The 16728-nt window shown below is 36.4% G+C and overlaps 1 protein-coding gene across 1 annotated transcript in view; it reads right to left on the reverse strand.

Moving 5' to 3' along the window:
• HMGCLL1 (3-hydroxymethyl-3-methylglutaryl-CoA lyase like 1) overlaps positions 1 to 16728 on the reverse strand; it is a 181578-nt gene that overhangs the window by 62923 nt on the left and 101927 nt on the right. The window lies entirely within an intron of this gene.

Consider the following 16728-nt stretch of genomic DNA (forward strand, 5'->3'; position numbering starts at 1 on the left):
ACTCAGAATAATGGTCTTACTCGTGTTGTTGCAAATGGCAGGATCTCCATTTAGTATCCCATTGTGTGTGTGCATATCTATCTATCTTTCTATCTATCTATCTATCACAACTTCTTTATCCACTCATCCACCAATGGACACTCAGCTTGTTCCCATGCTTTGGTTATTGTAAACAATGCTTCTATGAAAGTTGGGGTGCAGATATCTTTTCTAGTTAGTGTTTTAATGTCCTTTGATATAGTCCCAGAAGAGGAACTGCTTTATCAATATAGACTTTTTAAAAAATATTTTGAGGAAACTCCATGCTGTTTTCCATAGTAGCTGTACCAGCTTAATCCCAGTAACAGTGCACAAAGACTCCCTTTTCTCCACATATTTGCCAGCATTCCTTACCTATTGTTTTTTGGATTATAGCCATTCTAATAGGTGTGAGGTGGTATCTCATTGCAGCTCTGATTTGCATTTGCAGAATGGTTAATAATGTTAAACTTTTTTAATGTACCCATTCACATTTTATATATTCTCTTTGGGAAATTGTTTAGGTCTCCTGACAATTTTTAAATTGGATCATTTGTGGTTTTTTGCAATTGAGTTGTATAACTCATTTATCTATTTTGGAATATGAACCCTTTATATATTTTTTTTGTAATTCCACAGGTTGACATTTCACTTTGTTGATGATTTCCTTGCTGTGCATAACCTTTTTTAGTTAGATGTAGTCCTATGTGTTTATTTTTTACTTTGTATTTTAGTTGTCAAGTCATTGCCAATTTCCAGGTCAAGAAGCTTTTTTCCTATTTCCTAAAGTATTTTATTCTAGAATTTTCACAGTTTCAGGTCTTATGTTTAAATGTTTAATACCTTTTCAGTTAATTTTTTGTGAGTAATGTAAGATGGGTAAAGTTTCATAATAAAGTTTCATTATTTTACACCTGAGTACCCAGTTTTCCCAGCACCATTTATTGAAGAGACTGTTCGTTTTACATTGAGTATTCATGGCTCCCTTGTCAAGTATTAGTTAAATATATATACTTTGGGTTTATCATTGGGCTCTTGATTCTGTTCCATTGATCTATGTATATGCTTTTATGTTATCACCATACTGTTTTAATTACTACTGCTTTACAGTTATCTTGAAATCAGTACGTGTGATGTCTCTCTTTTTGTTCTTTCTCATGACTGCTTTGGCTATTTGGAGTCTTTTGTTGTTTTACATTAAATTTTAGGATTTTTTTATACTTCTGTAAAAACTGCCACTGAAGTCTTGATAGTGATTGCACTGAATCTACAAATGGCTTTCATAGTACAAACATTTTAACAATATTAATTCTTCCAGTCTATGAATACAGGATACCTTTCCATTTATTTGTGTTTTTTTAATTCTTTTATAAATAGCTTATAATTTTCTGAGTATGGATCTTGCATTTCCTTGGTTATATTTATTGTTATGTATTTTATTGTTTTTGATCCTGTTGTAAGCGGGATCATTTTTATTTGTTTTAAACCATTCTTATTGGTGCATAGAAACACTGATTTTTTAATATTAGTTTTGTATCCTAAAACTTGACTAAATTTGTTGATTAGATCTAAAGATGTTTGGTTTAGTCTTTAAGATTTTCAATGTATCACATCATATAATCTTCAAATAGGGACAATTTTAATTCTTATTCTCCAATTCTGACACTCTTTTTCGCTTGCCTGATTGCTTAGGCAATGACTCCCAGGGCTATGTTTAAAGTAGCAATGGCACCAGTAGACACCCTTGTATTGATCCTGTTTTTAGAAGAAAAGTTTTCCATTGTTCATCAGTGAGTATGATATTAGTTGTGGGCTTACCACATCTAGCTTTGATAATGTTGAGGTATGTCCTGTCTATATTTAGCTAAGAAATTTTTGTTATAATCTAATACTAAATTTTATCATATGCTATCTTCTGTGTCTAGTGAAAGAAAATCATATAATTTTAAAACTTTAGTCTAATAATATAATGGATCACATTTATTGAAACATCAAGTGAAATCATCTTGGTATCCCAGGTATAAATCCGACTTGATCATGGTGAAGGATTCTTTTGATGTGCCACTAAATGAACTTTCTTAGTGTTACATTGAGAACTTTTGCATCTATATTTACCAGGGATATTGATCTGTAGTTTTCTTTTCTGGTAGTGTTCTGCTCTGACTTTGATATCATGGTGATGCTTGTTGGGTAAAAGAAGTTTGGATATGCTGCCTCCCCTTCAATTTTTTGGAAGGGTTTGAGAGAATTTGCATTAATTTTTTTTAAGATTTTATTTATTTTTATAGAGGGAAGGGAGGGAGGGAGAGAGAAAGAGAGAGAGAGGGAGAGAAACATCAGTGTGCGGTTGCTGGGGGTCATGGCCTGCAACCTAGGCATGTGCCCTGACTGGGAATTGAACCTGCGATGCCTGGTTCACAGCCCACGCTCAATCCACTGAGCTACACCAGCCAGGGCAAATTTGCATTAATTTTTAACTGTTTGATAAAATTCACTAGTGAAGCTCTCAGGACCTTGGCTTTTCCTTGCTGGAAGGTTTCTTGATTTCTGATTCATTCTTCTTTCTAGTAATAGGTTTATTCAGACCTTCTACTTCTAATTCAGTCTGGATAGTTCCTATGTTAGTTGGCATACAGTTCATAGTAGCATCTTATGATTGATTGTATTTTGTGATATCTGTTGTAAAGTCTCCTTTTTTCATTTACAATTTTGTTGATTTGGATCTTCTCTCTCTAATCCGTGGTTAATCTAGTTAAAGATTAGTTAATTTGTTTCTATTTTTTCAAAGAACCAACTTTTTAGTTAATCATTTCTATTGTGTTCCTGTTCTCTATTACATTCATTTGTACTATTATCATTCCTTTCCACCTACTAATTTTGATCATTTTCTAGTTAGTTAAGGCATAGATACAGTTTGTTTACTTAGGATCTTTCTTGATTGTTAATGTAACCTTTATTGCTTGAACTTCCCTCTTTGAACTGCTTTTGCTTCATGCCATTAAGTTTTGGTATGCTGTGCTTCCATTCTTGTTTGTTGCAAGGTCCTTTTCCATTTTCCCTTAAATTTCTTATTTTATCCATTGTTCAAGACAATGTTTAATTTCTACATACTCATGAATTTTCTAGTTTTCCTCTTGTTTACTAATTTCTAATTTTATATCACCATGGTCAAATAAGATACTTGCTATTATTTCATTCCTGTTGAATTTTCTAAGACTTGTTTTGTGGCTGAACATATAGAATATCCTAAAATATGTTCCATGTGCAGTTTAGAAGAATGGGTATTCTGCTGACGTAAGATAGAATGCTCCATGTTGGACTGTTAGGTCAATTTGGTCCATACTGTTGTTCAAATGTACTGTTTCCTTTTTGATTCTCTATCTGAATACCCATTGTTGCGAGTGGGGTATTAAGGTCCTGAAATATTATGAATTGCTAGTTATTTCTCCTTTTAGCTATTAGTTTTTGTTTTATGTATTTAGGTGCTCTGTGCTGGGCACATAAATTTTATAGTTATTACTTTTTCTTGATGGATTGACTCCTTTCTAATAATATAAAGACCTTTGTCTCCTTTTACCATTCAGTTTAAAGCCTATTTTGTCTGATATAGGTATAGCTCTCCCTGTTTTTTATGGTGGGTTACCATTTGCTTTATTTTCCACTCTCAGTCTCTGTATCTTTAAGGCTATTGTGAGTCTTTAGTAGGCAGAATATTGTTGGTTCTCTTTTTAAAAACCCATTTAGGCATTCTATGTCTTTTAACTTGAGAACATATCCTCCTTACACTGATTGATGTAAGGACTTATAATTCCCATATTGTTAATAGTTCCTGAATGTTATGTAGGTCTGTTTTTCCTTCTTACCCTGCTCTTTGTGTGTGTGTTGATGTCTGTGGTATCGGTATGCATTGACTTCTTTATCATGTTATTTTGTGTAATCACTATAGGTTTTTCCCTTGTATTAATGTGAGAATTACATAAAATAACATTGTATTTTTAAACTAATAGCAACTTCACTAAACTAATAGCAACTTCACTAAAATTTCTTTGCATATACTACTACTTCCCCTCACAGTTTCGGTATTCATGTTACAATTTACATATTTATATTGTATAACTAATAACAGACTGTTGTAGTTATTTTTTAGTTTTTTAGCTTTTAAACTATGTGATTTTTATATTATCATTACCATATTACAGAATCCAACTTTGAATATATATTTACCATTACCGGTGAGTTTTACACTGACCTGTCATGCTGTTAGGATGTTAATTCACATCCTTTTAAGTATGTTCGGAGAATGTCCTTTAGTATTTCTTGTAAGGCAGGTCTAGTGAATTCCCTATGGTTTTGTTTGGTAAAGTTTTTACTCCCACTTCATTTCTGAAGGACAGCTTCATTGTGTATTGTATTCTTAATATTTTTTCTTGCCTGAAATTTCTCTGGAGAAGTCCTCTGATAGTCTTTAAATTGTTGTTCAAATACAGCTGTCTCCATTTTCCCCCACTGCTCTCCCCCACCCACCCCCACCTTCTACACTCAATCCTATCCCACTTTGGTTTGTCCATGGGTCCTTTATACATGTTCTTTGATGAGCCTTTCCCCTTCTCTCTCCAGTTATGGGGCTTCCCTGGTATGCAACTTGTGTCTTTTCTCTTGCTGTTTTTCCTTTTTTTTTCTTGTCTTTGAATTTTAACTATTTTTAATGTGTCTCAGTGTAACCCTATTTGGGCTGATCCTATTTGGCATCCTTTGAGTCTCTTAGATCTGGATGTTTACTTCTCTCCCAGGTTTGGGAAGGCTTTGGGCTTTATTGCTTTAAATACACTATTTGTCCCTTTCTCTTCTGGTCCAAAATCACCATAACGCAGATATTTTTGTGTCTCATTGTTTCTTTACTCTTTTTTCGTCCTGTTTTTTTTCTTTTGGGTTTTTTTTTGTGCGTGTGGCTCCTCTGACTTGATAGTTTCTAATGTCCTATCTTCTAGGTCGCTGATTCTTCTGCACTATAGAAGCAGCTTTCTGTTGAATTATTTTCATTCATTGTATTTCTAACTCTAGGATTTCTGTCTGTTTCTTTTTTTAAATGATTTGTATTTTCTTGCTGAACTCATTTTGTTGGTGCATTATTTTCTAGTTTTGTTTAGTCTGTGTGTTCTCATAGTTCACTAAACTACTTTAAGAGAATTATTCAAATTATTCTGACTTCTTTGATATTTCTTAGATCTTCATTTCTTTAGGGTCCATTATTAGAGTTTTATCAGTTTCCTTTTGTGGTGTCAAATTTACCTGACTTCTAACAATCCCAATTCCTTCCATTGGTGTATGTGCAATTGATAAGTGGTCTCCTCTTGTGGACTTTGCAGGTTTATTTTTGTATAACAGCTCTTCACCAGTTGTCAAAGTTTGTGTTTCTGACCATGTCTGCTAGTAATGCCCTTGGGTAGCTGGGGCCTGGTCTATTTTTTGGTGAGTCAGTTGTTTGAGCTCTTGAGCACAGGGGTGGGTCAGTATGTCACTGGTGGAGAGCAGCTGGAGAGGACTGATGGCTTCGTTCCCTGTCCGGGAACGGAAGAGAGGCTATGGGATGCACTTTGTGGTTGCCTGGATTCTCTGGTCAGGCTTACTAGAAAGCCATGTGTGGGTACAATATTTAGCAGTAGTTGGCACTATGAATTAGCTTTCCTGTCCTACTGGGACAGTAGGAGCAGACCTGGATCCTGCGCAGCCCACTGTTTGGGGACCCAATCAGGCAAAAGTGTGCACTGAATATCCAGGTCAGGTAATTCACTGGATTTGCTCTGCAGACAGAGAGAGCCACAGGCTGTTCTCAGTTCAAGCAGCACCACTGAATGCAGGGCTGTTAGATGGGCTATGCAGCCCCTCGGGGCTCTGGTAGGGTCCCTGGTCCAGTGAGATGAAGGCTCTATTCAGCAATAAATGGGAATATAAATTAGGTTCCCTGCCCTGGTGTTGTGGGAGAAGCAGTTTTAAGGCCATTATTATTCTTTTTAGGTGCTCCTGACTCAAAGGCTCCTGCACGTCAAGTGCCCTGGCAGTACAGGGCATTGGCTTTTTCAGGGGGTGATTAGCTTTGTCAGTTCCTCTCTTGGCTCAAGTGTTGCTGGGTTAGGAAGCTAAGTGGGGTGAAACCAGAGTAGGAGCTTCCATAAAGTGACTCATACAGGCAGATGGGGTGCTAAATATCACTCCCATGGACTCACAGGTGATGTCTCACCATGGTGCTGTGCCAGCCTGGGGAGCAATATGGTCAGTGTGTGCGTAACTATTTCTCTTACCCTTCTAATGCAGTCCTTCTCGGTTTCTGTGGGGCAGACAGGTGTGTCTGCCTCACTCCACGTTCTAGGATTCTCTCAGTGGTGTCTTGTCCATGAACAGTTGTTATTTGTTTTCCTTATAGAGGGGAGCAAAGTCAGGAACAACCTATGTCGCCATCCTGAAGATGTCCATCCCCTAACCTAAGTTGTTTAAGGCTATTCTCACCTTGGACTGTACTTATTGTGGGAATGTCTCACTCTAATACATTTCTTTTCATGATAAATACATATAAATTAATCATGTGAGGAAAAAGATCTTCCATAAAGTTATTCTTCACTTGTAACTCTCTAACTAAATTTAAAAGTTGGGAGGGCATGGATCTGAAATATCCTCATGTCTCATCATTGGTTTTTTTCCCCTTCATCTTCTAATTGAACTACACAAAGCTTTAAGTGTCTTTGACATTAACACAAGTCAAAACCAAAAGAGATCTCAGAGATCACCCAGTCAACTCTCCGATTTTACAGCTGAAGACACTGAGTTTATGAATGTGTGAACTTTATCTGTGGGTCATTTACTATGCTACACAAAAACTCTTACCAGCCTTTCTGCATTCCCTACAGCAGCCTTTACTGTTTGTCAGTCTAGCATCTTCTGAGAACAATTTTGCTAATCTTTTTTTTTCATCACAACATATGACAATATTTGAAACATGGAAATAGCATACTATTCCTTACATTATGTTTGTATTTTGATGCTGCTGTGTATGTCTGAAAAAAACATGTGTGGTACATATGAAATATAGAGTCCTAATAAAATTTGAGCAGGTTTAATAAATGTCCTGAACTATTTTCATGGAACATGAAATTACAAATCCCCTGCCACTCACACCCTAACCTTTGCACTTATATAACCACATGTGATCCTCACATATCTTACCCTTCCTCTCTTCACATCCATGCTGGTTTTTCTTTTTGTATTAGTACAGCAGATCAGCAGAATGTAGAAACTCATTTGTAGACATTTAATGATTTCCTTTTTTAATTGACAAAAGCAAACAGTACTTTAGTCTGTGGAATCCTAATGTTAAAAATATACAGAAAAATAATTGCAAGTGTATGTGTATGGAGCTATTACCTTTACTCACTCTAGCTCACTATAGTTCAGAGAGATTCATCTTAACCTCTAATTCCTACTAATCTAATCCAGAAGTCCTTTACTTACTAAAGACTAGGGTCTTTATTTGGATCGTGAATTCCAAGGAACCCAAAATTCTGTTTACCAGTTTGCCATTTTCTAACCCCACTACCACTCTCTCTTCTCTGAAATACTTAGACCAGGTTTCTAAAACTCAAATGCTTGCAGAAGTGAAACAAGTAAGTGGTATACAAGGCGCAAACCAGAGCTAAGATGTTCGAGCATGGCCAGGCCGTCTAAGGGCACACCCTATTTCAAGAGGCTACTTGCAACTTAGTTTCAGTTTATTTTTGTCATGCAAGAATATGAGCTCACTTTGACCAACAATTTACTTCATTAACATCCATAGCAAAAGAAGAATTTCATGTGAAACCTCACAATTTAAAAAGCCATCAATGCCTATGAATCTGTATGTTTATCTATCTTTGTGCACCAAGACTGACGAGGAAAATTATATATATATTCACCCTAAGACATTTTCTTATCAATGGTCTCTCTCAATTCCATATTTAAAGTCAAATGACCAAGAGAGGCTCGTCTTCATCCGCCTACCCCTACTGCTGCTTTTCACTCAGTGCACAAATACAATTTCTTTAAAGGAACAATGGTTTCCTTTTCACTTCTTCATAATTTAGTCATACGTTCCCATCAATACTGCACATGAATTCGCTCACCTGAAGTTTCAGACATGGACACACTTATTGTTTCCTGAGCCTACAGTAAGATACCATAATTTTGAATAACCTAACACATATCTTAACCACATTGGCAAATGTATCCAGTTTCCAAATCACAACTGCTTTGAATTAACTTGGTCTCAACACACGCTGGGGACTCTTAATTCCTAGGGGAATTCTGGGTCTTATTGTTGGTTGCCTCATTTGCTTAAAAAGAAAGTAGGATAAAATTCAGAAAGTTGACACTACCTCTTTATTAAGGTTATGTCTTAACAATCAAAGTTAGTACCGCTTCTTTTCAACATTTTATTCTGTTAAGTAATTTCGTTGGCCTTTTACAGCTAATGCAGTTACTAATACTTTGCACCCTAAGTTCTGATAACTATAAAGCCTTGTATGTTTTCCAATGGAAGTACTCCAAAATGTCTATGTAGAAAAATAAATAAGGTTTTTCTCTTTATAGATGAGAAATGGTATCCTTGGATTTGGACCTTCAATGAAAAATAGTGGTTTTTGGTTACTAAAGCAAATATTTTCTTTATAAAATTTGCCAATGTGAAAACATTTTACTAAAAAAAAGTGAACTCTTTTTAGTTATCTGTAGTTGTTATGAGATCAGAGTTAATGAAATTTAATTCTCAAAGCATCCTCTTCAATTCTCAACATTTTTAAATCTCAGGAAGTTGGTATCATATACATATTTTCCATGTTCTGCAAGAAAAGTTTTTCACCAAGAAATGGCTCAGGGTGTTTATATACTTCATATAATACCTAAGTGCTCCAAGATGTTTGAAGAAATATTCCTGATTAGTGAGAAAATGAGCCTTGGGGAAACTTATAATTTCTAAATGAAGAGAGAAAAGAGATTGATAGACTACAAAAAGAAATAATTCCAAAGCAGGAAGGAAAACAGAAGCACATATTATAATGATTCTCAAATACTTGAGAAATTGAAATTCATAAGCCTTCTACAGAAAGTAAATAACCAAATTTCATTTTTATAAAAACAATAACCTGAATATACAGAAAAAAACATGCCAGTTTCTCGAACAGTAACATAATATTCTCAAGTCAATTCTCTCTACATTAATCTATTTATTTAATGTGTATTTTTAGGGTGAGGTTTTAGACAAATTTACTTAAAATAATATATAAAGATAATTAAGAAGTGTTTGATAAAAAGAATTATGAAGAAGTCTGGCATATTAGATTTAAAATCTAATATAAAACCACATTAATGAAAACTATGGTACTTAAACAAAACAAACAGACCTAAGGGACAAGAAAAGACAAGATAAATTGGACTAATCCCCTGGTCCAATGACCCTTATGCAGGGGCTTGAGGCAACTGATCTAAACTTGGTAAACTGCAGTTGCCTCATGTAAAATAAAAAGTTATAAAAAGTTACTTCATACAATTGTTATCAGGACAAAATTTTTCACAGATAAAACACATTTAAAAATCCAATAAATACTAGCTACTATTATCACAGAATAGATAGAGACAGACTCAAGAATGTTAAAAGCACAGTTTGTGTCCTGGCTGCATGTTTGTATTGGTGAGAAAAGAACAGGTTATATAATAAATGGATAGCAGTGTGTTTGTAGAAAAATGTATTCCTAACCAAGAATAAGAATATATTATAGTTGGAATATAGATTTAATTATAATATAAAGCCAAAGAGGTAATTTGGGGGTATCAAAGGTCCTTCTAAGTAAAATTCCAAAGGTATAAGCCATAAAGGAAAGGCAAATTATCAATCCTAGTCCTCATCCTTCTTTCCCCAGCATTTCCCTTTCCAGTCTAGGATTTATGGCTGTCTTGGTTTTCTCCAACCTCATGAGTCCCTATTTGTGTCTCCTCAATATCCTCTTCTCTCTGACCTCTTAATGATGAAATGCTTTGGTGTCCCTCATCGGTCCTCTCTGTCTACCACCTCACACATTTCCTTGGGTCGAAGTATTATCTGCTGATTGCTTCTGAGTTGGTATCTGCAGCAAAGACTTATTACCCTAAACCAATTTTTATATATCCAACTGTCTACTCAATATCTCTATCTAGATATTTAGTAAATTTCCTAAATATGCCCCAAACTGAAATGCTCCTCTTCACCCCCAAAATCTGATCCACTCCCAGCTTCCCCATCTCAGTCAAGGACAATTCATCAAAGTTCAGGTGAAGATCTTGGTATATCTATGACCCTTTCCTTCTCCTTAAACTTCACAGGTAATTGATTATAAAATACACTGAAATTTTAAAATATATCAAGAATACCCTCACTACATCAGTAGTTACCACCTTGATCCAAACCCTCATCACCTGTTGCCTGGACCATTGTAGCAGTCTCCTGTCTCCCTGCTTCTAATTTTCCCTTCCTTATAGTCTAGTCTCAACAAAGCAGTCAGAATAATTCTTTTAAAATGCAAACCAGATCCACTCAGTCCTGCAGTTCTTCTGCATTCCATTCAGAGTATAACCCAAAGGACTTACAATGACCTACAGGAATCTTCTACTCACACAACTCCAGCCAAACTGCTGTTTGTTGAACACACTGTAGAATCTTTGTTATCACTATTGTCTTGTCTCCCAGGTGAATTAACAATCACTTCCTTCATATCTTTGCTGAAACCAGTCTTGCTTCCCTAACCACCCTAGTTAATGTATAGGGAGGGTTATGGGAATCATGAGGTGCAGGTTTACTTCCAGAATATACTATCAAAAACATCGTTTTGTTATAGACACAGTCACTCACCGCTTAACAATGAGGGTATGTTTTGAAAAAAAATGCATTACTGTGTGACCCTGTCACTGTGTGAACACCACCAAGTGCACTCGCACAAACCTACTTAGGCTATGTGACATAGTCTGTTTCTAGGATAAAAGTCTGCACATCAAATCATTGTACAAAGCAACAAAGATTAAAACAAGCACAAGACAAAATGATGCAATCTAGGGAAGTAGTAAATGATGTATGTGAGGCTGCTACCAGCATAATGCAGCATAATGCAGAAAATATTGTTTAGTAAGTAGAAAAAGTACACTTTAAGATAATAAACCACAAATATATAAACCAATACCTATACAATAAATATATTATCAAATATTATGCACTGTACATAAGCTTATATGCAATACTTTTATGTGACTGGCAGCCCAGGAGGTTTGTTTATGCCAGCATGCCAACAAACATATGAGGAATGCATTCAGTTAAAAGGTTATAATGTCACTAGGTGACCAGCCTAGGTGATAAGAATTTTTCAGCTCCTTATAATCTTGTGGGACCTCCATCACATATGTTGTCCACTATTGATCGAAATGGCACTATGTGGCACATGACTGTTTATATTCATATGATTATGTATGTATATGTCTCTGTATGGTATATATACACATATATAATATATATATATATATATATACACACTATGTAGATATGAAAATTAGAATGACCTGTTTAGTAACTAATGGTATTTTTCCATTTGTTGTGGGGTTGTAAGTAATTAATTTTCTCTGTGCTTACCTATATTTTCCAAATATTTAAAAACAAACAATAGTAGAACTGAGATCAGCAAGAACAACATAGGTTGTTCATGACCTCGTTCCCTCTAGGAAAAATAAGGAACCACTCACTGTTCATGGACGAGACACCACTGAGAGAATCCCACAACACTGGGCTGAGGCAGACGCACCCCCTGCACCATCGACCTAGACAGACTGCATGAGGAGGGGAAGAGGAATCCCTACACTCTGACTGCTTTGCTTCTCCTCCCACTCAGCACAGCACCATGCCAAGAGGTCTCCCCTTAGCTTATGGTACCTCCAGTGGAAAAAGCCCAGGGAGAATATCCAGCTCCCCCAGTATGTGTATCACTGCCTAGGAACCGCTACTCAGTTCTCAGCCTATGGGGATCACAGTGGAATCTGTGGGTCTCAACTACTAGGAGTCTGATTGTAACAGAGAGGGGGCTTATAACAATGAGCACTTGGCAAACCAAACCACTACTGGCAGAGTCTCAGTAGTAGAAACAACCATTGGCTTTGCTCGCCTACAGAACCAAGTAGATGCTCTTTGCCAGAGAAATCAACACAGTGTTAGGTCTGCCTGACACAGCTGCTCAAATGAGGAGTTTTGCTAAGCAAAGAGCCTGGTGAGCCCATGCTGAGATAAGAGACCTGAGTCATAGCCCTGTCTGTTCAGAATGACTGGCAAGGACACCTGGAATCTGTGCAACTTAGCAACACTTCATCAGGGCAGGGGGGTAGACAGAAATTATAGTCTACAGAGCAAAGCCAGTGGCGTTGCTCAGCCAGGGAGTTTGGAGTGCAGGTCTGTTGGGAACCGCCCTGCCTGGTATCAGAAGCTGCAACCCCTGCCTAGGCTAAGGCTAAGGGAACGCAAGCCAGCAGTCTCCTTGCTGACTTATCTCCCTGACAGGAGCTCCGCTTCTGCTCCTTCATACCTCACCCTGCCTGGTCCCCAATGTTTGGTCTGTTAGCCAATGATGGGTAAGATTCCCCAAGGGGGGAACGATCTAAGACAGGCACGATCACGTGGGAGGCCCCCAAAAGAAGGACTTTGGGGGCTACAGCAAAAGGGGGTGATGGACCCTCACTCCTCGGCTTTGACATAGCCTGAGTCCTCGTCCTCGGGGAGAAAATCTCCTTATCTCTTGTTGCCTTAGTTCCCGTGCTCCACCTAAGCCTGAAACAATGACAGGGTGTTGCTGCCCAGTGCTGGAAAGGGTGGATTCCTCGGGTGATCAGGCCTAAGAAAGAACATGTAAATTCCTGTGAAACCTTCTTTGTTTAGAATGCTCTCAGTTGAATGAGAAGGGTCTAAGGAGGAAGTTAGTTTCTTCCTTAAATTCTTACAGCTCTTTGACCCTGACTCAAAATAGACCCTCAGAGTTCCTTGTTACCTATCAATTGATCCTTACTTCCTCGCAATGAGTAATGTGCTTTACCTGAATTCTTATGCAAAACGAACCCAATAAAAGCCAGTTTGGACGGTAAATCCATGTGCTCCCCACTAGAGGGGGTGGCCGTTCCGTCCCTACTTCTCCACAGAAACTGGTCTGTCTCTGTGCATGTTTTTTCCCGAGTTTCGACAAGCCACTGCAGCATTCCGTGATCACTGCTGGCCAGTGACCCATGCATCATGGGTCAGCTCAAGTTAAGGCCAAAAACAAAGGGTTTTACAGCCTTTAGTTCTGATTCTCCTGTGGCCCAGAGCAGGGAAACTACTTCATACCCCTCTCCTTGCTGAATATAGGCTTCAGCCTGCCTGACCAGGGAGCTACCAGAGCACATGGGAACCTGCTCAGTCCATCCAAGAGCCCCACATACAGTGAACTTGAATAGAGAATACAGCCCATAACTCTCCCCATCTGCAGAGAAAAGCCAGTGGTTTCACCTGACCAGAACACTCAGTGTATACCCTTGCCAGACTGGGTCCCCTAAAAATGACCTGTGCAGGCTGTGCGTCCTGTCCAGGCAACCACAGCGCCCACCATACAGCCTCACTTGGGCAGCGAATCAAAGCCACAGTCCTGTCCAGCTGTTCTCAGCAAGTGGCACTCCCCAGACTCCCAACCTTAGAGCTCAGGTGACTTACCCAAAAATAGATCCTGATAACAGGCCCCACCAGCCTAGGGAGGGAAGAAGCAGATAAGCCCAGAAGCCCAGCCTAAGCTCACAGGTGTAGAACTGCCTTTGCCAAAGCATCACTGCACACACTTAGTTACAGCATAAAGGTTAAAAGAGATGATCAATAAAAGCAACTATAGCTACCACAATTTTGTAACAAAGATAAATTACTATTAGCAGGAGAACTATATTATTTATATAATGTTTTATGTATACCTCATGGTAACCACAAAGTAAATAAATATCTACAGTAGAGACAAGACCATTAGGAAAAAAGGAAGACTGAAAAAATCACCACGGAAAACCACCCGCTTACAAAGATAGAAGGAAAAAGAAACAATGGGAATAATAAATTTTTATATGGCAATAATCACCCCAAATGTAAATAGACTGAACTCACCAATCAAAAGGCCCAAATATGTGCTACCTATAGGACTCATCTCAGTTCCAAAGACACATGGGGGCTTAAAGTAAGAGGATGAAGGATAATATTCCAAGCATATGGAAATCATAAGAAGACAGGTATAGTCACATGTATATCAGACAATACATATGTCAAGCCAAAAAGGGTAACAGGGACAAAGAAGGTCATTAATAATATTACAAGGATGAGTACATCAAGAAAATATAACAATCACAAATATGTATGCACCCAACAGCCAAGCACCTAGATATATTTAGCAAATGGATTTATTCCTCTATATCCACAGAGAAATGGCTCCAGGAACCTGCCCCTATGCCAATAGATACCTAAATTTGAGGATACCCAAATACATAATAGAATACTATTTGCATATAAACTGTGCGCATCCTCCTGTAGATTTTAAATAATCTTTAGATTACATATAATAATACAATGCAAACTGCTATGTAAATAAGAAAAAAGTCTGTATGTATTTAGTGCAGATGCAACCATGAAGGTCTAACACATGTCAGACACATTTATTTTTCCAAATAAAAACATTAATTTTTCCAAATATTTTAGATCCATAGTTGGTTGAGTTTGTGAATGTAGAACCTGCAGTACTGAGGGCTGAATGCAGTAACAGATCTTAAAAAACAGAGAATGATACAATAATTGTAGTGTATCTCATTATACCACTGTCAGCATTGGATTCATCATCTGGACAGAAAATCATCAAAGAAATGCTGCAATTGAACTACAATTCATCACAAAAGATGGCTGGGGGAAGTGGGGGAAGGAAATGGAGACAACTGTACTTGAACAACAATAAAAAAGTTTTAAAAAGGTTAAAAAACAAAAGAATCTAATAGATACATATAGAACACTACAACCTATAGCAGCAGAATATACATTCTTCTCAAATGCACATACAATATTCTCCAAAGTAGGTTATATGTCAGACCACAAAACAAACCTTAGCAAATTTAAGAAAACTGAAGTCATACCAAATACCTTCTCTGACCACAATGGTATGAAAATAGAAATCAATAACAATAGGAAAGAGAGAAAATCTATAAATATTTTGAAAAAAAACACACACATAAACAATGTGTTGATCAAATGATTATTGGTCAAAAAGAAATCAAAATGAAATTTAAAAATGTAAGAAATTGAAAATGGAAATACAATATATCAAATATTATAAGAAAGAGCAAATGCAGGTCTGAAAGTTTATAGTAATAAATGCTTATACGTATTAAGAATTAAGATGCTCTCAATTAATCAATCTTTATACTTCACCAAGCTAGAATAAAAACAAATTAGGACCAAAGACAGCAAAAGAAAGAAAGTAATAAATATCCTAGTGGAAATCAATAAAATAGTAACCAGAAAAACAAAAAAGATTAGCAAAACTAAGAGCTAGTTCTGCAAAAAGATAAACATAATTGACAAACCTTTAACTAGATTAAGAAAAAAAAGAAAAGGCCTGGAAATGAAAGATTACAACTGACAGCATAAAAACACATAGAATTATAAGAGACTATGAACAATTACATGCCAACAAAATACATAACCTAGAAAATGGATACATTTCTAAAGGAAAAACACAAACCACCAAGACTAAATCAGGAAGAAATAGAAGTCTGAACAAACCAATAACAAGTAAAGAGATTAAGTCAGTAATCAAAAATCTCCTTCCTCAGAAAACTCCAGGACCTGGAGTTTGCTGGAGAATTCTACAAAACATTCAAAAGAATAATTAATTCTCCTTAAATACTTCCGAAGTCATTCTACAAAGCCAGCATTACTTTGACATCAAAACCAGATAAAGATAGCACAAGAATACCAAATTATAAACCAATGAAGAACATAAGTGCAAAAGTTCTCAAAATCAGCAAACCAAATATACAATTAAAAGAATTGTACACTGTGATCAAGTTGGATTTATCCCTGAGATTCAAGAATGGTTCAATATATACAAATCAATAAGGGTAATAGATCACATCAATAAAATTAAAAAAAAGCATATGAACATCTCAAAAAATATAGAAAGAACATTTGATACAACATCCTTTTTCATGATTAAAAAAAGACTGGGTATATAAGAAACATAGATCAACATAACAAATTCTATATACAACAAACCCACAGATAACATTATACTCAATAAAAAAATGAAACATTTTCTCCAAGTATGCCCTGTCATGACTCCTAATTAAGACAATATTGAAAGTCCTACTGATAGCAAACAGGCAAAACAAAGAAATATAAGACATCCAGATCAGAAAAGAAGTAAAACTTTCACTATTTGCTGATGATATGGTTTTATATAGATAGAAAATTCCACAAAGTCAGTAATAAATTGTTGGTATTACCAATGATTTCAATAAAGTGGCAGGTAAAATATTAATTAAATTTTTTTTTTACAATTCAACAGGTAAAAATCAATCGATTTCCTTTACATAACTGAAGCATCTGAAGAAGAAAAAAGAAGACTATCCCAT

The sequence above is a fragment of the Phyllostomus discolor genome, chromosome 4 (assembly GCF_004126475.2).
Source record: "Phyllostomus discolor isolate MPI-MPIP mPhyDis1 chromosome 4, mPhyDis1.pri.v3, whole genome shotgun sequence".
In the NCBI taxonomy this organism is placed as follows: domain Eukaryota; kingdom Metazoa; phylum Chordata; class Mammalia; order Chiroptera; family Phyllostomidae; genus Phyllostomus; species Phyllostomus discolor.